The sequence below is a fragment of the Chlorocebus sabaeus genome, chromosome 7, assembly GCF_047675955.1.
Source record: "Chlorocebus sabaeus isolate Y175 chromosome 7, mChlSab1.0.hap1, whole genome shotgun sequence".
NCBI classification, from domain to species: domain Eukaryota; kingdom Metazoa; phylum Chordata; class Mammalia; order Primates; family Cercopithecidae; genus Chlorocebus; species Chlorocebus sabaeus.
Window position 1 is genome coordinate 116,384,041 of NC_132910.1, and position 27,023 is coordinate 116,411,063.

General features: G+C 35.5%; 1 pseudogene; it reads left to right on the forward strand.

The window, feature by feature from the left end:
* The first annotated feature begins 8,218 nt into the window (after positions 1-8,218).
* On the forward strand, positions 8,219-25,738 carry LOC119619655 (E3 ubiquitin-protein ligase TRIM38-like; annotated as a pseudogene).
* Positions 25,739-27,023: the final 1,285 nt, after the last annotated feature.

Sequence of the window (27,023 nt, forward strand, 5' to 3'; positions counted from 1 at the left end):
AAAATTGTCTGCATAGCGAAAGCAAGACTAAGTAAAAAAAAAAAAAAAAAAAAATCTGGAGGCATCACATTACCCAACTTCAAACTATATATACTATAAGGCTGTAGTCACCAAAACAGCATGATACTGGTACAGAAATAGGCACGTAGCCCAATGAAACAGAATAGAGATCCCAGAATAAAGCCAAATACTTACAGCCAACTGATTTTTGACAAGCAAACAAAAACACAAAGTAGGGAAAGGACACCCTATTCCACAAATGGTGCTGGGATAATTGGCAAGCCACATGTAGAAGAATGAAACTGGATCTTCATCTCTTACCTCATACAAAAATCAACTCAAGATGGATCAAAGACTTAAATCTAAGACCTGAAACCATAAAAATTCTAGAAGATAACATTGGAGAAACCCTTCTAGACATTGGCTTAGACAAAGACTTCATGACCAAAAACCCAAAAGCAAATGCAACAAAAACCAAGATAAAGATATGGACCTTATTTAAACTAAAAACCTTCTGCATAGCAAAAGAAATAATGAGCAGAGTAAACAGACAACTCACAGAGTGGGAGAAAATCTTTGCAAACTATGCATCCAATAAAGGACTAATATCCAGAATCTACAAGAAACTCCAACAAATAGCAAGAAGAAAACAAACAACGCCATTAAAAAGTGGGTCAAGGACATAAACAAACAATCCACAAAAGGAGATATACAAATGGCCAACAAATATATGAAAAACTGCTCAACATCACTGATTATCATGGAAATGCAAATCAAAACCACAGTACGATACCATCTTATCCCTGCAAGAATGGCCATAATCAAAAAATCCAAAACAATAAATGTTGGCGTGAATATGGTGAAAAGGGAACACTTTTACACTGCTGGTAGGGAGTAAACTATTATAACCACTACGGAAAACAGTGTTGAGATTCCTTAAAGATCTAAAAGTATATCTACAATTTGATACAGCAATCCCACTACTGGGTATCTACCTAGAGAAAGTCATTATACAAAAAAGATACTAGCACACACATGTTTATAGCAGCACAATTTGCAATTGCAAAAATATGGAACAAATACAGAATGAGTGGATAAAGGAAATGGTTTTTATATATATATATATATATATATGTACACACCCCCCCCCCCCCCCCATGGAATACTACTCAGCTATAAAAGGAACAAATTAATGGCATTTGCAGCAACCTCGATGGAACTGAAGACTATTATTCTAAGTGAAGTAACTCAGGAATGGAAAACCAAACATTGTATATTCTCACGCATAAGAGGGAGCTAAGGTATGGGAATGTAAAGGCATAAGAATGATACAGTGGACTTGGGGGATTCTGGGGGAAAAGGTGGGAGGGAGGTGAGGGATAAAAGACTACACATTAGGTAGAGTGTATACTGCTTGGGTGAAGAGTGCACCACAATCTCAGAAATCACCACAAAATAACTTACTCAGGTAAGCAAACACCACCTTTCTCCCAAAACCGATTGAAATAATTTTTTTTTAAAAAGAACAGTGACCTTGAAAAACATTAGTCCATTTGTAAACTGCTGATTTCTTTGGCGACATTGTCCCCATGAACTTTTCATAAAGCATCAATAATTTCACGATTTTCCGCCCAAGCTTTATCATAAATTTGGTGTTTGTTCCTGCTTCAATTTTAGCAGAATTCATACTGTTTTGATGGGGACTCTTTTCAAAGTGGTGTCTTTTCCTTACTAGTGCCTCAAATAGATCTTGTTCAGAGATCTTGTAACAAGTTAGCATGAACATATCTTGGTGCAAAAATTTTTAAATCCATGCATAGTTTTTATATTTATGTTCCCTGAACTTTATATTTTCTAAAGTTTATATAATAAGTATTTATTATGTTTTTGTTTTTCTTTGAGACGGAGTCCTGCTCTGTCGCCCAGGCTGGAGTGCAGTGGCACAATCTCAGCTCACGCAACCTCTGCTTCCTGGGTTCAAGTGGTTCTCCTGCCTCAGCCTCCTGAGTAGCTGGGATTACAGGCACCCACCAACACGCCCAACTAATTTTTGTAATTTTAGTAGAGATGAAGTTTCACCATGTTGGCCAACCTGGCCTCAAACTCCTGACTGTAGGTGATCTGCCTGCCTCGGTCTGCCAAAGTGCTGGGATTACAGGCATGAGCCACTGCGCCTGGCCTGTTAGTTTTAATAAAAGAAAAAAATATTTTTAATAGATCAAAATAATAGGAAAGCTCTTATAAAGGAGGTGGCGTGAAGATCAGTCTTCAGGGACTAAAGAGAATGAAAATGGAAAATGCAGAGAATTCCAGGTACACCTGATTTCTCAGAGGAGCCCTGCGTTAATCAGGGTGTTAGTAGAGGAAAAGTGGCCTTGAGTTTCTTAATCAAGTTTATGCCTAAGCATTTAAGTTAGCAAATGTTTTCAAAGAGAAGAATAACCTGGTCTGATGTTAATCTGACATAAGTCAGAGAAAGATGACTTTAATTTTGCCTATGTAGAGTTTACATGGGAATTAGAAGTAGAGAGACAATTACTTTTGAGAAAAATTAAGTTATTGTGAAAATATAGTGGGTGCAACCTCTGTGATTGAGGGAAAAAAATCAGTCTTGGGGAAAAAAATCAGCATTTAAGGAGAAGTTAAAAAAATGATTTGGAGAAGGAAACACAAAAGCATCTCTTGTAAGTACAAGGAATATATTGCATTCCAGAAAATAAAAGAAAACTTAACATGTTGCTGAGAGGTCAAGGCAGATGAATAGTGAGAAAAACTATATTGGATTTGGTGTTTAGGATTTATCCATGATTTTATTAAATTGGCAGCAGAAGCCGGTTGTAAACTGTTAATACTGTGTAGATGTGAATCAAGGTTAAGAGAGGACTACCTTTGAAGACATTTGATCATCCAGAAGTGTCATTTTTAAGATAAAGGGACAAGAGCATTAGGTATAAGGAAATAAATCAGTATCAAGGAACATACTGAAGTTGTAAGGAAGAGAAAGGAAAAAGCTGGAAAAAAAAAAAAAATTCCAAAGGGGTGTTAGTAGTGAATGGGATTAAAAATGAGTGGAGTGGATTAGTTTTGGCAAAGAAAAAAGTCTTTTCCCCCTCAGCATAGAAAAGTATCCAGTAAAATTTTATAGACATAGTAAGGGATAGCAAAGTTGAGGGATTTTATTACATATGATCCAAATTTGCTTGGTCAGATGGGAAATGAGGACATCTGCTTAGAATAAAGATATTGAGTGGGACTGGGCATGTAAGGAAAGTGAAAAGGATTTATAACAACCATTGTGGAAAAATGATGTAGAGTATTATACAAATATGGATGAAATAGTTTCCAAGTAGCAGTGTTACCCATCTGATCTTGAAGAACATGGTTTTGCAGTTCAGGATTGGCAGCTTCTCCAGCAGCATTTGGGATTCTGGGAGCATGATCAAGAAATAAAATGAATAGGTGGCATGTATGTGGTAATCTATAGTTTATAATATACAGTTACATATTGGGATAAACTGGAATTGGAATTAACTAGAATTAGAAATGAACTGAGTGGCAATTATGCTGTACCTTTAGTGGGTACCATCTTAAAATTATTGCCTCAAATGCACAGAGAGGTCAATGACACCATGCCAAGGGTGTGGGATGAGGAGCTTCAGGGTCATAATGAAGGTCAAGGGCACATTCTGCAGCAAGAGTGTGAAGCGTGTATGAAGTTAGGATTTTGTGGTCAAAGAGAAGAATTGCATTTTGTTTTACCACATATGCTATGGAAAAAAAAATCCCCAAAACTTTTATTGGGTTATCTCAATTCTTAAAAAAAAAGTAAGACTTATTTTTACCGTTTATTTCTGCAAATATTTTATCATATATTAAATTATCATATTTAGTTAGGTTTATTGTTAGTCTTTGAAATGTTAAATATTTTACATTAATCACCTGATATTTCTGGCTTCTCTTTGATCAGATAATTATATCTATAGTTACATCTTTGTCCATGTCCATAGTTATCCTGGCAACTATATCTATTTATCTATTTTTGATTGGTCTTGCACTAAATCTGTACCATTCATTTACCATAATTGATTTGATTACATATAGAATTCATATTGGAAGTACAGTATGCATTCTTTGTTTCGCTAAATAAAAATGCAAAATTCCTTAACATTTTAGACTGTATTAATCATGCTTGATATGTGTATGTTTATTTTATTTTGGACTTTATTAAATTAAAAAATAACTCTAATGGTTTGTCTTAATTGTTTTTTTATTTTATAGGTAGAAGTCATAGTAAAAATGATGGGTTTTCTCCCTTCATTTCCAATATTATTTTATTTCTTTTATAACCAATACTTTCGTCATTTATTGTAGATGCAGAATTTTCAAAACAAATGAATAATTTTGAGTTTATGCTTTTATTTAAAGGAAATGTCTTTAAAATGCTGATTCTGTATTTAGAATAGGTGTTCTTTATCTTATCAAATTAAAGAATTTTACAAAGGATGTATTGGGGTTTATTAGGTAACTCTTCCAGCCTAATTCAGTCATTTTGGGAATCCACTCCTTACCACGACCAGAAGGAAGGAACATGTTATAGACCCAGGCCTGCGTTTACAGATCAAGTTCCTAACTTTCAGTTTGCCCACGCTTGCTTCTGTTTTGTCCATATCATAAATAGCAATCCCTATCTTCTGGTTCCTTTTGGTACCCAGTCCCTTTAGCACATCTATGGTTGGCTGTTCTCCCTGCTCTGACCAGCTGCCTTTATTTGCTGACTCTGGCAAGTGCCTCTCTTTGGTTCCATGCATTCAAAACTAAACAGAGCTCAGCATCTTCTTTATAATGGCCCTAGGAACCCTCCTTTCAGTTTATGGCTCTCTAGGGCTTCTGGATGAGGCATAGTCAAGTCTCACAATCTGTTCCTAAATCTTTTCAGCATCTGCTATGATTATTACATTTTTTGTTACTTAACTAAAATGTTATTTGAAATGACCTCTTTATATTGGAAAATTTTTGCATTTCTTAGATGACCCAAGCTTAGTTGCAGTGGGTTATTTTATCAAGTATTAATTTTATATATTTTTTAAAAAAGATTTTCATACCTATATTCATATATTCATAAGTAAGATAGAGTGTTTTTGCATGACATAACCAGATTTGGTTGGAAAAAACACGTTTGACTTATGATATAATTTCATAACTTTTTTTCTCGTCTTTGAAATATGTATTACAAGGAAATCATCAATTTGAATGCTTGAAAGGTTTCTTTAAAGGGCTCGTCATGTTTAATTGACCTCCTCTCCCCAACTGTGTTTGACAGCAGTTCTTGGATGATTCTCACATGGTCACATAAATAGTTCTCTGGTTTTCTAGTTTACTTTTGTCATTTCGTATTAAAATTGATCAGAAGCATCACATTTATTTTGATTTTCAAATTTATTGAATTTATGTGTGGTACTGTTTAAATTTTAAATCAGAAAATTTTCTTATTACTCCAGCCAATTTTAGTTGTGTTGGTTGATTAAATAATAAAAGAATGTACATTTAAAAAATTTTTAGTAAAAATGTGTTAGCTGTACCCTATTATAACTATATTCAGTATTTTCAACTTTTTCTAAATATTTTTTAGAAATATTTTTCTAAATATTTTTTCAATTCAGTTACTTTATTAGGAAATATTTCTTTTTTTGCTAAAAAATAAATATACAACAATTTTATAATTCATTTAATAGCAACTGGTACTATAAAATTTCTCTACTTCCGTTATCCGTTCTTTAGACAATAGTCTGCAAATTAGCACTGTATTTTTTGCAAAAGTTATCACATTAGCTGTACTGTCAATTTTTCTTAAGGTTGACCAAAGATAACCTAGAATCACAGCCTTTTTATGATCACACAAAATGATATTAGGAAATATTTCAAAACATTTACAAGTGTTTTAATTTATAAATAAGTATAAATGAATATATTGTTATCAGAACATTAAAAGTAGAAATTAATATGTCCATATATGATATTTTGTGTGGCTTAGCAAATGATCATTTCACTAATATTGCCACTGAAAATTATATATATTTCTTGTTTGAAGTTGACATGTAATACACAGCAATTTTTTATTTTATTAATTATAGTTTCAATTGTTTTTTTTTCTGTTTATAAGGTTGTCAGTTATGGACAAAACTGTAATTACATTTCTGTATATTTCTCCTCTTATTGCTAAAAGATTTTAGTTAATAAATTTTCTGCACTATTTGCCACATATTATTTTCATGTATTTGCCTTAATATTTATCATACTTCTACAATTATACCCTGATTCTATCTTCCATAAGACTTTTGCTCCTATTATTATTGTTGTTGCCAGTTCTGCTTTCCTCTTATTCAAGACCAATTTAGCTTCACATCAACTCTTGTTTGTAGCTTTTGCCTTATCAGAATATTGTTGGATTTGGTTTTTTTAGCCTCCGTGAAATCATGGGACTTTCAGTGTTAGAATTTATAAATTTATTGTCATAACCATTATGTGTTGCCTAATGTGTGACATTTTGCAATAGGTGAGCTCCAAGTGTATGAAAGAAGAAGTGTAATTTATGAGGCAGAAGCTAGTCTGTGCAATCTTTCAAACATGACATGAATTGTCAATGGAAAAATAGGGTCTCACTGATGTCTAAGAAAAATTAAATGTAAATTGCAGTAAGGTGTATTTTTATAAGTATGTATGGTATACTTTTAATAAAGTATAAAATAGTAAAGTAGTATTAATTAAAAATACTACATATTTTCTTCTTTGATGGGAATTATCCAAAAATTGTGTAAAATGTTTCAGAATTCCTGGGTTGTAGGACAAAAACCTGTAGCTATACTACAAACAGTGAATATGTCAGTATGTAAAGGTTCGTGTTTTATGCATCACAACTATCACTAATAAAATAAAAAAATTTTTTCCATCACCTGTGCTGGAGGAAAAACTGAATAATCTTTCTCTTCTCTATGTAGAAAATGATAGTTAAAAAACATTGTTATACCAGAAGAATTCTATATCTACTGAAGAAATTGAATTCATAGTTAACCATCTCCAACAAAGAAAGCTTCAGACCTAGGTAGCTTCAACAGCAAATTTTACCAAACAATTTAAAAAGAAATAATATCAATCATATACACAACCACTTCTAGAAAACATAAGAGAACCAGTTCATTTTATGAGGCCAGTATTATCCTGGTTATAAAACCTTATAAAGACATTATAAGAAAAACACAACTACAGACCAGTATCTTTCATAATCACAGAGACAAAAATCTTCAGCAAAATATTAGCAAATCAAATTTAACAGTATAAAATAATGATAATACAGTATGGTCAATAGGTTTATGTTGAGATACAGGATTGTTTAAACATTTGAAAAATCCATCAATAAAATGTATATCAAAAAAAGAAAAAAGAAAAAATCATAAGATCGTTTTTTTAAATTCAGGAAAATATTTGACAAAAGTTAACAACTATTTATGAGAAATCTCCCAGCAAACTAGAAATAGAAACTTACTTCATCTGATAAAAGGCATTTACAAAACACCTACAACTAATAGCATACTTAAAGGTGAGAGACGGATTTCTTTCTTACTAAGATTGGGAACAAGGTAAAGACTCTCGCTATTCCTATTTAATATCATAGTAAGTCCTGGGCAGTGCAACAATACAAGAAAAAGAAATAGGTAGCATACAAATTGGAAAGGGAGAAGTAGCATTATCTCTATTTACATATGCTGTGTAATTATCTATGTAATTGTAAGAAACCTACAAAAAAAACCAAAAAAAAACAAAAAAAAAAACTCCTGTAAGTAATAAGTGAGTTTGGGAAGGCTGCAGGATGCATGGTCAATATACAAAAATAGATTATGTTTCACTATAATGGCAATGAATAATTAAGACTTGAAATAAAAAATACCATTTACAATAACACCAAAAATACTTAGGTATAAATTTATCAAAATATATACAGATTCTATATGCTCTGGGCTGGGGCAGAGTACATCTGTCAGTGTCTCAGTGAACACATATTACTTAATGGTATGTCCATCATGAAACAAAGATTTATCATGATAAACTGAAAATTGAAAGGAACTATGAATATGTAACAGGCTGGTTACAAAGATTTGAGAAAAAACACAGCAATAAATTTTTAAAAATTTGTAGTGATAAAGCATCTGCTGATCATGAAGCAATGGAGAAATTCATTGATGAGTTCGCTAAGATGATCGCTGATGAAAATCTGGCACCAGAACAAGTCTATAATGCTGATAAAACATTACTATTTTGGTGTTATCACTCCAGAAAGACAACACCTACAGCTGATGAGATAGTTCCTATAGGAATTAAGGATTCCAAGGACAGAATAACTCTGCTGGGATATGCTAATGCAACAGGCATGCCTAAGTGTAAACTTGTTGTGTTAGGCAATAGTTTGCGTCTTTGCTGTTTTCAAGAAGTGAATTTTTTACCAGTTCGTTATTATGCTAATAAAAAGGTATAGATCACCAGAGATATCTTTTCTGATTGGTTTCATAAACATTTGGTACCAGTGGTGCACGCTCACTGCAGGGAAGTTGGACTGGATGCCAACTGCAAGATTCTGTTAATCCTTGACAAACGTTCTGCTCATCTTCCAGCTGAAACATCATAAAAAATAATGTTTATGCCATGTACTTTCCACCAAATGTGACTTCATTAATTCAGCCATGTGACCAGAGTATTCTTAGAATAATAAAAGGTAAATATAAAACACTTTCTTGACCAGCATGGTAGCAACAGTGAACAGAAGCCCGGGTGTGTAAGATTTTCAAGAGAAGTTTAGCATGAAGGATGCCACACATGCTTTTGCCAATGCTTGGCACAGAGTGATTGTAACTGTATTCCGAAATGAGGAGGCACAAGGTAATGACTTTGAAGAGTTCCTTAAGTCAAGTGAGAAAAGTCTGACCTCCTTACTCGTGCAAAAAATATCCCTTCAAAGTCTGTCAGTAAATTGAAAGAAATGAGGTTCTAGTTATTCATTCATTGATGGATGGTCGAGTAGCCAAAATGGCTCTGAATCAAGGTAATCATATTAATGAAGACAAAGATGTTGCTAACACTGCAGAAAAAGTACCTACGTATGGCATGGTGAAAATGTGAGATGGGCTTATTGAAGGACTAGAGCAGCATGCATGTATAACAGAGATCATGTCAGTTTATAAAATCAAAGAGAGGCTTCTAGGACAAAAACTGTTGTTAATGAGGCAGAAGGCTCTGAAGGAAATGTTTTAAAAAGCCATCCAGCTGAATACCTCCTCATCCCTAGAGGACTCACTTCCTGGTTCTGGATTCTGATACTTCTTCTCACCTAAAAAAATAAAATACAGTGTACAGTAACCTTTTAATCAAAATACGGCATTGTAGGTGGAGACTGGAAGCCTGCCCTTGTTTGTTTTTGCATCATATATTTTATTATTCGTATTGATTAATAGCCGACAGGCATTCTGGTGATAATACTGTGCTGTTTAGTTAACCTGAGCACATGATTTTTTCTCTGAATTAATAGTATGTCAATTTTTTTTTTTTGCTGTTAAGTACTTGTGTGTGAATATGCACAAAAAATGCTTGCTTTTTTACATACATAAAAATAGCATACAAAAAACATACATATAAATAGCATATAAAAATTCAGATACAGGAATGATGATGATGCCAAACAACCACAGACTGTCCACATGGATGGCTGAGATAGAGACATGTTTGCTTTCTGATAGTTTGATGTACACAAACTATGTCTCATGCATAAAATTATTTTAAAGTATTGTATAAAATTATTTTCAGGCTATATGTATAAGATATGTGTGAAACAAATGAATTTAGTGTTTAGACTTGGGCCCCTTCACCAAGATTTCACATTATCTATATGTAAATATTTCAAAATCTGAACAAATTTCAAAATCTGAAACACTTCTGATCCTAAGCATTTTGGATAAGGAATACCCACCCTGTATAGAAAGTAAGAAATTATGTACTTTATTTGGCTTTTTCTCTTTTTATCTATTTATTTTATCCCTGACTCTTCTTCTTGTATATATAAATGTAATTTAATATTCTGCAGCTGTTCTTTTATGACTTTATTTTAGCAAAAACTTTGATAATCGCATTTATTAACAATGATATTTTCCTCTTGATGTCTGTTTTCTCATCTCTGCAAAGGCTCGATATCAATTCAACGATCATTATACATCTTTTCAATAGTACTATCCTCATGTTTTTTTTTCTTAAATTCAATTATTAAATCTCTTGAGTTCATATTCAAAATTTTTGTACAAGTTACTTGTTTAATACATTTTTCAAAGCTTTGGTGAAACCTAAGAATGTCTTTCTGTTGTGCAACCAGATGAATAATAAACTTGTTCATATTCAGTCAATAGGAATAATATATTATTCACGGACGTTTCTAGGAACAACGTAGTCAAATCTATTACAATAATGCCTAAAATATGAGTTCTGAGAAGAACTTGAAGGCCTGCTCTAAAAAGGGTGTATGTCACTTTTAGCAAATTGATATTGTGATACTTGGTGCTTTTGTTCAGGGAAATTTTTGGATATTTACCTATCGTTTGTTACGTCTTAGGTGATTGAGATATCCAGATAAGTGTAGTTTTACTGTAATATTTTCCAAACATATCCTCTTAGGCCTATACATGACGACTTTGTTGATTTCACTGCATAAAAAGAGGAATCTTTGTCATAGAAACTGAACCTTCTTTCTCACCTCTCTAAAGTTGAAGAGATAATGAATATAGCATTTAATGCTAATTCATTCCGACAGTCTTGGTGAAATCTTGAAGATGAATGTTTCTCTGGGAGCAAGGGTTCTGAGCCCCATGAAACATGCTGGGGCTTCTAGAAGTTCAAATGATATCTCAACATGGCTCAATTAACTGTTCACAAAAAATATTGTTCATCTTCTGGATAAAAATCATGAGTCCCACATTTAAAGTGGAAGAAATTTTATGTAAGGCTCAAAAAAAAGAAAAAAAAAAAAAAACCCAGAATAACTATGATGAGACAGTTTTACATGGAAAAAGAAAATAGTGAAACTCAAGGTCACTTAGAAAAGATTCTAGTGCCAAGGCAAAGAACGTCACAGACGGTTTCTCCTAAGGGAGTGCCTTCCTATGGAGGCACTTTTTTTTTCCTGGGCTATGTTTAGCATATAAAAAAGTTCTAGTTGAATAAAAAGCTGCAGCTGTTCCAGTAACTACTAGTTAATGAGGTCATTAAGGATCAGTGATGTGGTTTGTCTAAGACAAAAAGAAATGAAAAATATTAGTGAATAAGGAAAAATAGAGAATAGTTGCATACTGCATAACTTATCAGTTTAACTGATTTTACCTACTGTCATTAATATAAAAAATTTGAAGGCACAAAAGGTAGATAAAGGAAAAAAGGGTAACAAGATCCTGAGCCAGCTCAAGAGTTTGGAATGGTGGGAAACATGAATAAAGGTGAGAGCATAGCCTCCCAGGCTTGTCAAGGAACCCATGTATAGAAATCAAGGAAGATGAAAACATTTTAACTGTATGTATCAATGTATCACTAACCACTCATTTAGCATGATATTTTAACGGGTGTTGGAGTCAGACAAAGCAATATTTGAATCACAGCTCTACAACTTACAATTTCGTATGCTAGGGTATTGGGAAGATTAAAATGGAGTCTTTTTCTGTATCAGTCAAGTTTTTTAAATGAATATATTATGAAAATTCAGCCATGAGTGCCTGAAACATCAAGGAAACTCTTACATAACAAGCATATTGGACGTAGGGTCATTCCAGAGTTGATTAATTCAGCGACTTCACTGTGCCATCAAATCCTCTGCTTCTTTCCATCTTTCTCCTCTGCCATTCTCATTGTTTGACTTTTTTTTTTTTCCTTCAAAAACTGACTGTCACCAAGAGGTTCCTGCAGATCTGAGATGCATACGAAGGTGAAAAATGTGCTGAAAAGGAAATGTTTCTTACTAAGCTCATAATATCAGTGAGGAAAACCTTCCCCAGAATCCCCACAACAGATGTCCCCACTGGTCTCATTGTCCAGGACTGTGTCAAATGCCAATCCCTGGCAAGGGGAATGAGATTATCTCAATGAGCTGGAACTAGTCATGATACTGTCCCCATACCTGGAGCAGAGTCCAGCACCAGAAGGTACATGGTGGGCCAACACTCAAACACATTCTGTTTCTATGGAAGAAGCTGGCTTCTCAGACAGGCAACAAAGGGTTTCTATTGGTATGTGATACTCTAGTCAAGTGCTTGACATAATCAGCATGAGATAATTACTAGATATCATTACAACTTTAGAAAACATATGTTTAATAAATGGTGTATTATCTAAAAAATTCAAATTTGCTATGAATAATAAGATACACAGATAAATACAATTTAGTGATATGATCTGAATATTTTCATTCCCTCCCCCGCCCCCGAAATTCATGTGTTGAAATCCTAACCATAAGGTGATGCTATTAGAAGGTCAGGTCTTTAGAAGTGATTAGGTCATGGGTGATTAGGACAGAGCCCTCATGAATGGGAACAGGGACCTTACAAAGGAGGCATGCAGGAGTTCAATCACCCCGTGTGCCATGTGAGGCTATAGTGAGGACATGGCCTTCTATGGACTAGGAAGAGGTCCCTCACTAGAGGCCAAATCTGCTGGTGACTTGATCTTAGACTTCCCATCGTACAGAACTGTGGGAAATGAATTTCTGTTTTTCATAGACCACCTAATCTATGGCATTCTGTTACAGCAGCTCAAATGGACTAAAATACTCAGTGTTGATTGTAAGTAAAAATAGTCTCTGAGGCATGCTAGACATAGATTAAATGAAGTAGGTACTCTCTAATGTTCCTTTAGTAAACATCACAGGAATTAATAAAGAGAGCATATGTGTTGAAGATAGGTACAAAGAGGGGAAGAACCAAATAAAGTCATTGAATATTTATGATTTTCAGGTTATATCACTTTGTGCACCTGTTGGTGGCATCCATTCGGACCCTATATATACTTTCCCAAAACAAACAGATCAAAGTTATGGCTGCTCAGCTAGTCATTGGTGAGTTTGAGCTATGGCAAGTATACTTGCTCTTGTGTCTTCTGAATAGAAAAAGGCATTTACTCCCAGCACCTCGTTATCTGCTAAGCCAACTTGTTCAATCTCAATTATGGCCTTTATAATCACACTGGTTGCTGTGTAGAGGTTGTGGGGAGGCAAGAGGCCGGGAAGAGAGAAAGAAAAAGAGAGAAGACAGGATACGTAAACATTGGCCTGACAAAGGACTCATGTAGTGTGGCCATTCTACTCCACTTGCATGATGTCCTAAGTGCTTTAAGTTGATTCAATAAGCTGTGTGATTTGAGTGTCTTAATTTGTTCAGTGAATCTTTCTCGAATAGTTTGTCTAATAGTAATAAACTAAGAGGCTATAATATCATGTCAATTTTCTATTGAGACAATAAGTTTACATAGAGAATAAAAGAGAGATGGAAGGAACATTAGAGAGTACCTACTTCAATTCTAGTATTTTATACCATAGAAATATATAACCATGGAGAGATTTAAAAATTTGTGGCTAATCATGTCTGAAGCATATGTAGTATAACAGTAATTCTAACACTTTATTTTAAAACTGATATTGGTTCATTATGAGTACAGAATAAAAGGAGACAAGTTGGAGTTTTAAAAACATTTTGGTTACAATTCATATGATAATTCTGTTCCTTCTATAATACAGGGTATTACTTTCTGATGAAGGTATGCTATCTTCGTCAGATTTATCATTTTTTCTGACATCCTTATATAATGTTTTTACTCCATAAAATCAGAACTGTTTGGTCTGTCTTATATTCAAATTGTGGAAACTTCAGGGAAAGAAATCTGATTTGTAGTTAGAGATGTATTTTGGTCCAGACAGCTCAGTAATTTCATGCATTTCTCTAAACACATAGCAATGATAGATAAATTAAAAAAAAGTTAACCCAAAACTGAACAGATAAATCTTATTATTGACCAATGACAAGAGGGCTGACCCATTGGGCTTTGGATACACAAACCTGTAGGAGTAGCTTTGAACTCTGTTCCCACAGGGTGAAGTGAACAGGTATGAGGGCTTTATATGCTATTTGAATTCTGAAAATAGGAGGACTCTAAGTACATGAAAAAAGCCTTTGAAAACAATCATGGTTTCTGATAGCTTCTATGGCTACAGATTTTAGTAAGCTGTAGACTTAGAGGACCCACAGAGACCCTGTGATCATGAATAAACCAAGATGCCCACATGCTCTGTGTCCAGATCTCACAAATGGCTGTAGGATAGACGACCCAAAATGCTACTACAAGACCTGCTACTGGGGAGACAGCCCTTGGGTTGAGTGGAAGAAGCATAGACAAAACACGTATAAGATCAAAGTTATAGAAATTCTCTGATCCAAGCTAAGTCCATAAACAGAATTCTAAAATTCATGAAGAAACTTAATAATAAGCAAGATAGTAAACAAAATATGTAGTAAGCACATAAACTCATTGTAGATAAAATTAATTTTAAGAAACAAGTTAATAATATGTATATTTAGATGTTCTCTGCAATAGGCCAACTGGTCCAAAACTAGCCCCTCAGCTTAAATGACTGTAAAATAGGACAAAATATACAAAATTACTGCTTTCAGCCTTGTGATTAAAGGCGTAAGACAGTGATTCCCAGTGGTGGGCAGTATATGATGCAAGCTGTGTGGTGTCCCTGACTTTCTGTTTGGAGGTACTTTCTAATCTACTGTGCAAGCATGTGGAACTCAAAGCACAGAGGGTTTGCTGAGTTGAAGTGCAGAGATCAAAGTTTGGACTAGTGAAACAGCTGGGATGTATGAAGAAAGTTATCAGAGAGGAGAACACAGCAAAAAGAAGGAATTTGTGAAGTCTAACTTATACATTCTCAGGGCAAGACTCCACAGGAATAGGCTATATATATGTGTATATATATAGAGAGAGAGAGTGTGTGTGTGTGTGTGTGTGTGTGTGTGTACATATATATATATATATAGAGAGAGAGAGAGAGAGAGAGAACCTACCAGGGAGCTAAGAACACAGCAACTTCAATAGCTTGCAAAGGGCCAGAAGCTATTGCAAGCTTTAATTTCGACTAACTGGATGGAGGAATATCAGGAGACACTTGGGATTTCAGTAGAAGTTTCAGGCAGGCCATCACTTAGGAATAGGGCTAACATATCCCTAGAGTAAAGGCAACTCTAGACCATGCTAACAATGTTTGAAAACAAGCCTTGAAAGGATTGAGCAGAGCTACACATGAATGAACTGCTTACCAGAACAAAACAAAAGTTAAGGAAGACAACAAAATTCAGACATGCAACAAGGCAGTACTCATAGTGTCCAACATACAATAGAAATTACTAGATATGTGAAGAAGAAGAGGAGGAAGAAAAAGAAAAAAACAGTGGTCCATAGCCAGGAGAAAAAATAGTAAAAAAACAGAAATTCAGCATTATGGAAATGATGAAGTTAGCACACAAGGACTAGAGAATAGCTATGCAAAATGAATATAATAAGGAAACAAAAAGGTAATCTCAGCAGAGAAAATGAAACCATATAAAAGAACCAAATGGAAATCCTTGAATTGAGAAGTACAAAATACAAAATGAAAAATACTATTACTTCTACAGCTGTAAACCTCGGTGTCTCTTTGGTTATAAATAAACAATTACATAGTCCCTTCTAAGTGAGCATAGAAATGAAAAGTAAATATGAAAATTTACGGGTTATTCATAACACTAAGTCCTTGGAATCAAGAACAAGAAAACAGACAGAAGTTAAGCTAACTATTCTCTCAGCCCCTCTAACTCTGACCACAGGGCTTTGTGTCTCTGTTTTCATCTACATATGTGCTTCAAACTCTCTCTCTCCCTGTAGCATGATTTTCTCTGCAAACATGGTTGTCCCATATCATCCAAGTTTAAAGATTCAGTTGCAATATAAGCTAAGGAAATTATTTTCTCTCAGTTTCAATTCCAAATTCCTATGGAAAAGAATCTAAGTGATCAAACCAAGATCAGGTATTTATATCTGTCTTAATTTTCTACAGCTCTGGGGACCAGTTAGTGCTATCTCAACAAACATAACCACCAATGCCACTTTCAAAGATTTTTTTCTGAAAGAAAAAATACTCATTGAGTGAGTCTACCCTACAAGTCAGCATTACATGGACATCAATATACTTTAGTAGTTAGTTCTAAAAAGAAAAATATGCATTTCATGCCTTTTTAAAAATTAGATACAGTAAATACCATATTATCTGTATTGGCAAGCTTTAAACCTTTTATAAAGTACAGGAAATTACCATGTTCTTGTAAAAGTTAAAAAAATAAGTTACACAATAAAATGGATAATCAATCTTTGTGTTTTTTTTTTTTATTAAGAAGATAAAGATAATGCTTCCTTTCCTTGGGCATAATAACTATATAAACCACTTACTACATCTTCATGTCAAGTGACCCTGCCTTCTAGGGTCTGATTGTCAAATGTAGATAAAAGCAACAGAAAACTAAGGGTCATAAATTCTAGTCACACAAGGCTGGAGCTATGGACTTTTCTCAAGCTGGTACATTTGTCCACACTTTGTCTGCAGGGCAGACTGCAATCCCTTGCTGTATGGCTTTTGAACCTAATAAGAAGCTAGTAAATACCCTGGGTTACCAAAGAAAGCGTTATTCTAAAGCATGGGGGAATAAAGGAGACACGCTGCTGACTTCCTGATTCTCCTCTTTGTTCTTGTTTCATTGATCTGAAAAAAAAAAAAAAAAAAATAGAGGATGTCAGAAAAAGTTGAAACCTATTCATGGTTGTGAAACTCTCTAAGAGCAACCTTCAAAAAAGAAATAATAGGAATTAGGGTTTAGAGATAATATGTAGACATTTAAGTAACTAATGAGAAGGGTGGAGGATGGGTATGACGAGCAGTGCATAGCAGCAGGATTAATTTAAGTAAAGCCCTAGTAGTTTAGATGAGAAAAGAACATATTCTTAAGATCTTTGCTGGTTGGAAAGATGGACTGTGCAGAGTAAGAAGAGAATGGACATAATTCAATTGTTTTTATGGGTTCAGATGCCCAGAGAAGTGGAGACTTGGGGCTACAATTTTAAAGGACGGGTGAGATTCAATCATTTTGGCCTCACTATTTTGCCATGCTTACCATCTGAGATCACTTCCCCTTTTAAAATTTTTTTGTTTTGTTTAGCTTTGCTTTGTTTGCATGTTCAGCAATACTGGGCATTATGGCTTCATTTGGCACCAACAGTGACCCTCAACTGTAAACGGAATGTAACACTGCCCTTTTGTGAATCACTTTGGGCTCCCCTTATTTTGCAAATGGAGAGTCTTGACTTCTAATAAAACTTAGGAAATCCTTAGCAAGGGCTTTATTGTCTTATTAAAACTCCAGTAATTAGGGAAATCGGTCAGCCATCATCTCACTTTTGTGTGTGTGCTCTCCCACTATGCCAATTTGTCCATTCACCCATGGATTTGACATGTTCACAGGAATTTCTGCCTAGAGCAGTGAGAAAGTTGAAGCATGGATTCTTATTAGACTGATAAAATTAGACAGGACAAACCACTTAGAAAAATTCATTAGGAAATAACACTGAGTAAGAAAAGAAATGAGTAATTATTCTATAATCGTTCTGTTATTCTATAGCAGACTTTTAAGAAAACAACTGACTTGTTAAGTGTCAAAGCATTTATTTTTGAATAAATTATTCTCTCCACTCAGTGAAACTTACTCATATGTCAATGTAAAATATGGCCATCTTTATAGAACAAAGGATGATATCCAAGTTGCATTATAATCTGCCTGTTACTGTTACAGTGGTTATCATGATAATTTCTATTTCTGTACTTGTACCTAATATATGGTTTTCAAAGCATTATCAAATAACACAAATAGCTAACAACAAAGGAAAAGTTTTAAAATTATGATGCATGAAGTTAAATATTTTCAAAGAATGTTAATTGATCAAAAAATGCTTTTTATAAAATTATGATTAAAAATAAGTACACAACCCTAAATACAGCAAGATGCTAATTATATATGTGTGTATATATATATCTATTACTATCTTGTTTTAGTTTTTATATATATCTATTTCTCCACCTATAAATACATCTATATAGTCTAGAAAGTTATACAGTTGACCCTTGTATAACACAGGGGTCAGGAGCACTGGCCCCAGTACAGTAAAAAAAATCCACATGTAACTTTTGACTTCCCAGAAACTTAACTACTAATAGCCTCCTGTTGGCCAGAAACCTTACCAATGACTTAAACAGTCAATTAACATATATTTTGTATGTCGTATATACGGTGTACTTTGTTCTTTCCATAACATAAGCTTCAGAAAAGCTTAAGAAGTTTATAAGGAAAAGAAAATATATTTACTATTCATTAAGTGGAAGTGGATCATCATAAAGGTCTTCATCCTTATGATCTTCAAGTTGAGTAGACTGAGTAAGATGAGGAAGGAGAGGTGCTGCTCTTGCTGTCTCAGGTGTGGTAGAGGAGGAAGAGGTGGAGGATGTGGAAGGGGAGGCAGGTGAGAGGCAGGCACACTCAGTGTAACCTTTATTTAAACAACTCCACGTATAAGTGGACCCAAGCAGTTCTAACCTGTGGTTTTCAAGGTTCAACTGTATACCAAATGTTGAAGATAAACAGTAGAATTTTTATTTTTTATACTTTCTAAATTTTTTATTATCTATTAATATAACCAATGAATATTTATTTTGTTAAAAAATTGTTATTTATAACTTAACTATAATGACTTCTGTACATTTGCTAATACGATGGTTGAAAAGAATGAATCTTAAGAAAGTTGAGTTGAATCCCAATGGTAATCTATTGCTATGTGAGGATAGCTCAGAACTCTGCCTCCAATGTTTGGCAAAAATAGTCTCCCCTGACTTTTTACAATGACTTGCTCTCAGATTTAAACCAATACAGTATTATCAACTTTGGATTCGGCAAATGTAGAGCTCATTTTCCTAATGATTGATAACATGACGGCTGCTGGTTTTGAGTCTTAGGAAATAGAAATTTGAAAGCGGCCACTCAGGTTCCAATCAAATTCAGACTTATTACAAAATTCTTATTACCCTGGAAAAATTATGGATAATAACTTTGAGTAAGAAGACCTGGGCTGACGTGCTGGCTCACGCCTGTAATACCAGCACTTTGGGAGGCTGAGGGGGTGGATCCCTTGATATCAGGAGTTCAAGACCAGCCTGGCCAACATAGTGAAACCCCGTCTCTACTAAAAATACAAAAAAATTAGCCAAGCGTGGTGGTGCACGCCTGAAATCCCAGCTACTCAGGAGGCTGAGACAGGATAATCACTTGAACCCGGGAGGCAGAGCTTGCAGTGAGCCAAAATTGCACCTCTGCTCTCCAGCCTGGGTGACAGAGCGAGACTTTGTCTCAAAAAAAAAAAAAAAAAAAAAAAAAAAAAAAAGACCTGCATTGAACCTTAAAGCTGACTGTTCTCATGTGATCAAGGGGACCCAGATTCCAGCTACAGAAAAGCCCGTTGGGTCCGCAATAAGTCTTAAGATTGCAAAGGGATCCAGAGACTAAAACATGGGAATTGCTGCTCTAGATAAAGCACGTTTATAATAAGCCCACTGCAGCCAGTAGCAAGCTGTGTATCTGACCCTTACTATTTTTTTTTTTTTTTTTTTTTGAGACAGAGTCTCGGTCTGTCGCCCTGCTGGAGTGCAATGGCGCGATCTCGGCTCACTGCAACCTCTGCCTCCCTGGTTCAAGTGATTCTCTTGCCTCAGCCTCCCGAGTAGCTGGGACTACAGGCACCCACCACCACGCCCAGCTAATTTTTGTATTTTTAGTAGAGACAAGGTTTCACCATGTTGACCAGGCTGGTCTCCATCTCTTGACCTTGTGACACACCCGCCTCGGCCTCCCACAGTGCTGGGATTACAGGCATAAGCCACCGCGCCCGGTCGTTTTTTTTTTTTTTTTTTTTTTTTTTGAGTCTCACTCTGTTGCCCAGGCTGGAGTGCAGTGGCACGATCTCGGCTCACTGCATCCTCGCCTCCGGGGTTCAAGCGATTCTTCCGCCTCACTCTCCTGAGCAGCTGGGACTACAGGCATGTACCACCATGCCCAGATAATTTATGTATTTTTAATAGAGACCAGGTTTCACTATATTGGCCAGACTGGTCTCGAACTCCTGACCTTGTGATCCACCCGCCTCAGTCTCCCAAAGTGCTGGGATTACAGGCATGAGCCACTGTTCCTGGACACTTTTTTTCTGATATACCAGAAAGTTGCTTCTGTCAACCTACGATTTGGCATTGTAATCCTTATGTAAGATGATAGTAAGATTCATGACAATAAACAGCCCTGTGTAATTCATCATGTTATGGGTCTAAAGAAATAGTTGGAAGGACATTGTAATTTTTATTTATACAGAGTACAATTTTTTGAGCTCCCATTAGAGAAATTCCTCTGAAGTTTCAGAATCAGAAAATATTGGGTCTCCCCTTAGTAAGTGATTTGTTTTTATAGATACCACGAATCCTACAATTTTTCCTGTTTCTGTCTTGGCTTTGGTTTCTTGGAATCTTACCATCTTATTGTTTGCCCCTTCTAGTCATTGTTTTGCATATATTTTGGCATAAATTTCCACATGCTGACCTTCTGACTTTTTCTGATTTGACACTGTCACATTGTCACAAGTTCTAGATTTATTTTCCACACACACATATACACACAAATGTTTTGGAGGCGAGGTATACATGCATATGCAGATAAGTATATGCCTGAGGCTTTCATTGGATTTCCACAGTTGTTCCTGCTTTGCTGATGAAGACTCTGAGGACTGATTCATTTAGCCAAGGTCACCTGGCTTATAAAAATAGCTAGGGTTAGAACAGATTCTAGCTTTTCTCAAAGCAATCACACTACCACTTTCTGTAGCTACTTTCAAAGGAAGCATCAAAAGAAACCCCTTAACTCCTTATTATGAGTAAGGAGCCTTCTCCATCATGAAATGCACACTAGTGGCTCAACAGACTTAAAGTTCCCTAAGTTACCAAAACTTGAAGAATGGGAAATGCCAACATTTTGCGGGTTTTATTATGATTGCATCTATTCAGCATTAGAAAAATCCTAAATTTCGTATGCATTTTATAATTATGAAAATAATGACACAATAATTCTTTTAAAAGTCCCTTGACAACTTTAATTCTCCAGAAACATAGCTGTTAAAAGTAAGTTCCTTTCATGATATCAGTCCTGTTCTGTATCAACTTACGACTTGCTCTCTGGCAGATTGAAATATAGGGTCTAAGACATGCTTTAGCAGCAAAAAATGTAAAGGAGGCAATGCATAGCTTTCTTTTATTTAGAATGAATATTTGCTTAAGGTAGATAACTTTTCTTTTCCCATTACATTTTTCCTTAACATGTACTAGCATACTTACTGAAAAGATATGTTTCCTATACTATAACCTGCTAAGCATATAAATAATTTGTTGTCAACAATATTAAAACTCTTCTCTGTTGATAGCAACACATGGGAAGGAGAGAAGGGTGAAGCACTCTAAAATCAAATTAGCAAAGAGAAGGAAAGTGAGCTCACTGCAGAAGACCATGTGGTAGCCTTTCTACTACTGCAGTGGTAGATGGTCTCATATCTTTCCTACAATGGCAATACACGATGGTTTTTCCTGGAGTTCTTAGGCAACATCCATTGAACAGATAGTTTACTTTTCAAAAAATAAAGACTTATTTTTTGATGGAGTTTCATTTCAAACCTTCATGAGGAATTCGTAATTCTTTTTTCTTGTCTTTTCTTTTTTCTTTTTTCGAGACGGAGTCTCATTCTGTTGTGCCCAGACTGGAGTGCATTGGCACGATCTCGGCTCACTGCAACCCCACCTCCCAGGTTCATGCGATTCTTGTGCCTTAGCCTCCCGAGTAGTTAGGATTACAGGCGCATGCCACCACCCTCAGCTAATTTTTGTATTTTTAGTAGACATGGGGTATCATTATGTTGGCCAGGCTGGTCTTGAACTCCCGACATCAGGTGATCCACCCACCTCCGCCTCCCAAAGTGCTGGGATTATAGACGTGAGCCACCGTGCCCGACCAGGAATTCATGATTCTTATCACAGAATCCAAATGGCTGAGTTTGAATTCTGAATATCGTACGGGAGTGAGAATGGTTTACAAGCCAGAGGCCATATATTGAGTTTAGATACCCACTGATAAATTTGTGTTTGAGGAGTCAGCAAAATATATCAAACTCTGACACTATTGGGTTACTCTGCAGAAACGTTTCCATGAGGTTTAAAGACCAGTTTCTAGAAGGTCAGTTGGGGTTGTCCAGCACATAACATTTTCCGTATTTGCATTACTTTGGCTTTGTCACTTGAATATTCGCATGGGAGCCTGTGCTTTGTGGTTTAAGAGTTTTTTAGTTGCTTATTTCTCAACTTAAGCAATAATCCTCTTTTGCTGACAGCTCTTTAGTTACTGTAGAAATGATTGTGTTGTCATAAACACAGCTTTAGGACTTCAGGTGGGAGGGGGAGAATCAGAGGGTGTTCAACAAAAAGCTCATGTTTCCACCCAAACACACCCACCTAAGTACTTGCAGAAGGCTCAGGGAAAACAGAAGCAGAATTCTTTTCCCTGCTCCACTTTTCAAAGTTCCTTATGTGGAATCAGATGCTTTTAATACATTTCAAAAGAGTCTTCCATTTAACCTCCAAAAATAAACAAACCACAATTCTGCTCCCCATTTCTCCCTCAATTTAATCATTTGTTCCAATTTTCCTACCTTTGAAATCAGATGATTCAGCTCCTCTTTCTGCCTTAACAGTTTGGAATAATTCAAATTTCAGAAGCTCATGCTTGATTCTTCTACTTCCCTTATTTTTGTATTGTAATAGTCTTCATCTGTTTTCTATCACTTAATTTCTTTTCTGATTTGGATCTCTTTCCTTTAATTTTCCTTGAGGGTTATTCTCTCTTTTGTCTGTTTCCTCTTTTGTGTAATTCTCACTCTCCATTCGTGCTCCAAGCAAATGGACCTTTTCTGCCATGATTTCACACTCCTTTTGAAACTTTCTTCACCCATGTTCCACTTTCTGCTTTTAAGTCAGTAATAAGATATTATTTGAAGCATGGCTCAGATCTCATATTTTAAAAGAATTTCTCTACCTACACTGGCTTCTAGCAGACTCTACGTCAGCTATGTCCCTAACTGCTTCTCTGACAGAACTTCACATGGCTTCCTTTCTCTTCTGTCTGTCTTTTTATGGTTTCCCAATGCAGTACTGACAAAAGAGAAAGGGCTTTGGGTCCACACCTGTATAGGTTCTAGTCTCAACTCTGCCACAGCTGCATGATCATGAGTAGATTACTTTGCATCTGAATTTCCTTATGTGTAAAATGGTAGTAATTTTACACAAGATTTTAGAAATGATTAAAAGAGAGCATTAGAGCATAGACTGTGAGTCATACTGAGTGTTCAGTGTTATACAATTTTTTTTTAGTCTTCAGATAATTTTGGCATTGTTTTGCTGCTAAAGAGATTGCCAGAAGATCAGAGTGGTATGTAGCACATGAACAGTTTCCAAGAGAAAAGACTTACATTGCATGGTCTCTTCTTTGTCTTTGTTTCACCTATTGGGCACACATCTATTTGGTTTTTTTTTTGGTATTAAAATTTTGAAATATTCAAACATAAAGTATAACAATTAAAACAATATATGTCTATGATCATCCACACATAGCTTGAACAAATCTTAGCATTCTATCATAATCATATCAGATGTTCATGTTAAAGAAATAAACTATTTTAGATTTGGTTAAAACCTTCTGTGTGTCTTTCCTAACGTCATTTATCTCTCTCCCTTTCCAGAGATGGAACCATCCTGAATTTGCTCTTGATCATTCTTATTTATATATTTTTACTTTTACTATACATATGTATATCTACATAAAACATGACTCTATTCTGCATATTTTAAACTACATATGTGTAAAATACTGTATATGTTTTACAACTTGCCATTTTGTTTAACATTTTTTGTTGGATTTATCACATGTGCCATATCATGTTGTTTTGTTTTGTGCATTTCTGTTGTAGCACAGTATGCCATTGTATGAATGTGTTGCAGTCATAGTGCAACTGGAAGACTAAGTGAAACGGATGATTCTAATGTAACCCAAGGACAAAATCTGTTTCAACTCCAGTAATGAACTCAGCACAGCGGCTTGCTTCAGTGATACCTTGGGATACCAGGAACAGCTCCACCTGTTCTGTGAAGATGAGGGGCAGCTCATCTGCTGGCACAGTGAGCGGGCACCACAGCACAAAGGGCACACCACAGCTCTTGTTGAAGACGTATGCCGGGGCTACAAGGAAAAGCTCCAGAAAGTTGTGACAAAATTGAGGCAACTTGAAGAGGAGTGTGCAGAGCAGAAGGTGTTCACAGCAATGCACATAACTAAATGGAAAATAAGTTCAGAGTTTATTTGGGCCAAGTTTGAGGACTGCAACTCAAAAGCATAGATTTAAATTGTCCAGATTTTACACTGTCACTGCATGGATTTAGACAGCGATAATGGAAATTGCAATTTTATGTCTCCTCATGAGAAGACACAAATGCAGAGATAAAAAAATCGAGTTTGACTTTGAGAATCTCCAGAGTTTCCTACATGAGGAGGAGAAGTCTTATTTCTAGAGACAGGAGGGGGAAGAACAACAGACTCTGAGTAGACTGAGGGACCATGGGACCAGTCTGGGCTGAATTCAAGAGCTACATGCTGGAACTGGAGGAAAAATGTCAGAACTCAGTCCAAAAATTGCTGCAGAATGTGAATGACACTGTGAGCAGGAGTTGGGTTGTGAAGCTGGAAACATCAGAGGTCTTCTCCTTGGAGCTTCATACTATGTGCAACATTTTTTAGCTTTATTTCCTGTAATGTGAAGAAAATGTTAAGGAGCCATCAAGAGATGGGGTTTTACCGTGTTGCCCAGGCTGGTTTTGAACTCTTGCACTCAAGTGATCCACCTGCCTTAGCCTCCTACAGTACTGGGATTACAGTCAATGCGACTCTGGATCCAGATACAGCTCATGGTGAACTAATTCTGCCTGAGGATTAGAGACAAGTGACTTGTGGATATCCCCAGGACCATCACAGCACTCCTTCCAGGAGATTCAGTGCCTTCCCCTGTGTCCTGGGTTGTGAGGGCTTCACCTCTCAGGAAGATGTTCCTTCGAAATGGATGTTGGAAAAGGAACCGGGTGGGATTTAGGAGTTTGTATGGAAACATGCAGAGAGGCACTGGTATGAAGCAAGAACCTCAGTCTGGATTGTGGACCCTCAGACTATGCAAAAATAAATGCTATGGAGCCTTTACATCTCCCTTAACTTCCCTTCATCTGTGCGAACAGCCCTTGGTTGTGGGAGTGTTTCTGGACTCTGAGGCTGGAGTTGTATCCTTTTACAACATGAGTGCTGGCTACCACATCTTCACCTTCCCAAAGGCTTCCTTCTCTGATACTCACCGGCCCTGTTTCCAGGTTTGTCAATATTCTCCTTTGTTCCTGCCTCCCTCAGGTGGTTAAGGAAAAGAGCAAAGTCTCACTGGTTTAACCACCACAGAGAATATAATGTAAATCCCATAATGACCTATATATATGTATATATATAGCATGCAGAATAGCCTGTATCTGGCTTTTTAGAATATGACTAATAAATGGCTCTTATGAGTTTTTCATTAAAGAATTTAAAGATGAATCTACCAAAGTTCACAGCTTAAAGGAAATGTATAAATGTGATTCTCTACATCAACTTTTTGTTTTTTCTCCTGATTTGCAATAGATTAAGAGTAAATAATGTTATCATTTTATGTTGTTTCATAGGTTCAGCAACCTTTCATATATCTTTATTGGGCCAGTAGTAAGTTGAAAGTAAATGTTTGTTAAAATTAAATTTGACTCATACAATAACTCTAGGAGGTAGGAGATATTATCTCTGCTTTTTACGGTATTATATTCAAAGTAGGCAAAGTTAGTTATAAATGCACAAAAGCCTCAGTTTCGTCTTTTAGTTAGATTCTAAGAACGTAGATACAGCAGTTGAACAACTGGGAAAATGGTGAAAATTCCACACCATTTTCTTCAGTAGAAGAGTCTGTCCCATTTAGACATTAGAATTGGATTTAGAGAGACCCTGGGATATGATTGATTGTCATTATGTTGAAAGGAATACTTAGCTTTTTGCTCTAAGAGTTTTTTTTTTTTTTCCTGTAAGATTTGGACCAAACATAAGTTACTTTCTTAGGGAATTCATGGGGAATGCTTTGAAGATTTTCATCTCTTTAGTGTAAAACATTATTTAACAAGAATTTGGCTTTGATCAATACTCTTTAAATAAGGATAGGGTATTATTCCAGTTCATTTTTTTTTTCTTTTGTCAGTCCTGGTATTAAATTAGAAATTACACTGAAAATCTCATTTTCTTGGGGAGGGGATTCCCTGGAAAATGTCAAAGTGAGGTTTAACTGTGTATTGTTTAGTTATTCATTTTAAGAGTGGTTTATAAAAGATTTGTTAAAGTTTTTTCATTTTTTCTATTATAAGTGGTAATAAGAGAAAACCTTGGTAGTCACAATTATGGTAACAATTATAGTGACACACTTAGACTGGCTGACATTTACTGGCTAATTTAATTCAATTATTATCTTTTTAAATGTACCTATGTGTGATAGCTGCTAAGTATGGCTATGGAAAGGCTACAATTTTTGTTTGGGGTGATAAACAATTTATATAGCAACAAAAAAATTATAATTTTAGAAATCTTACTGATCCTTGGACCAGGGAAAGGAATTGTATTTTACATTAGTGCTAC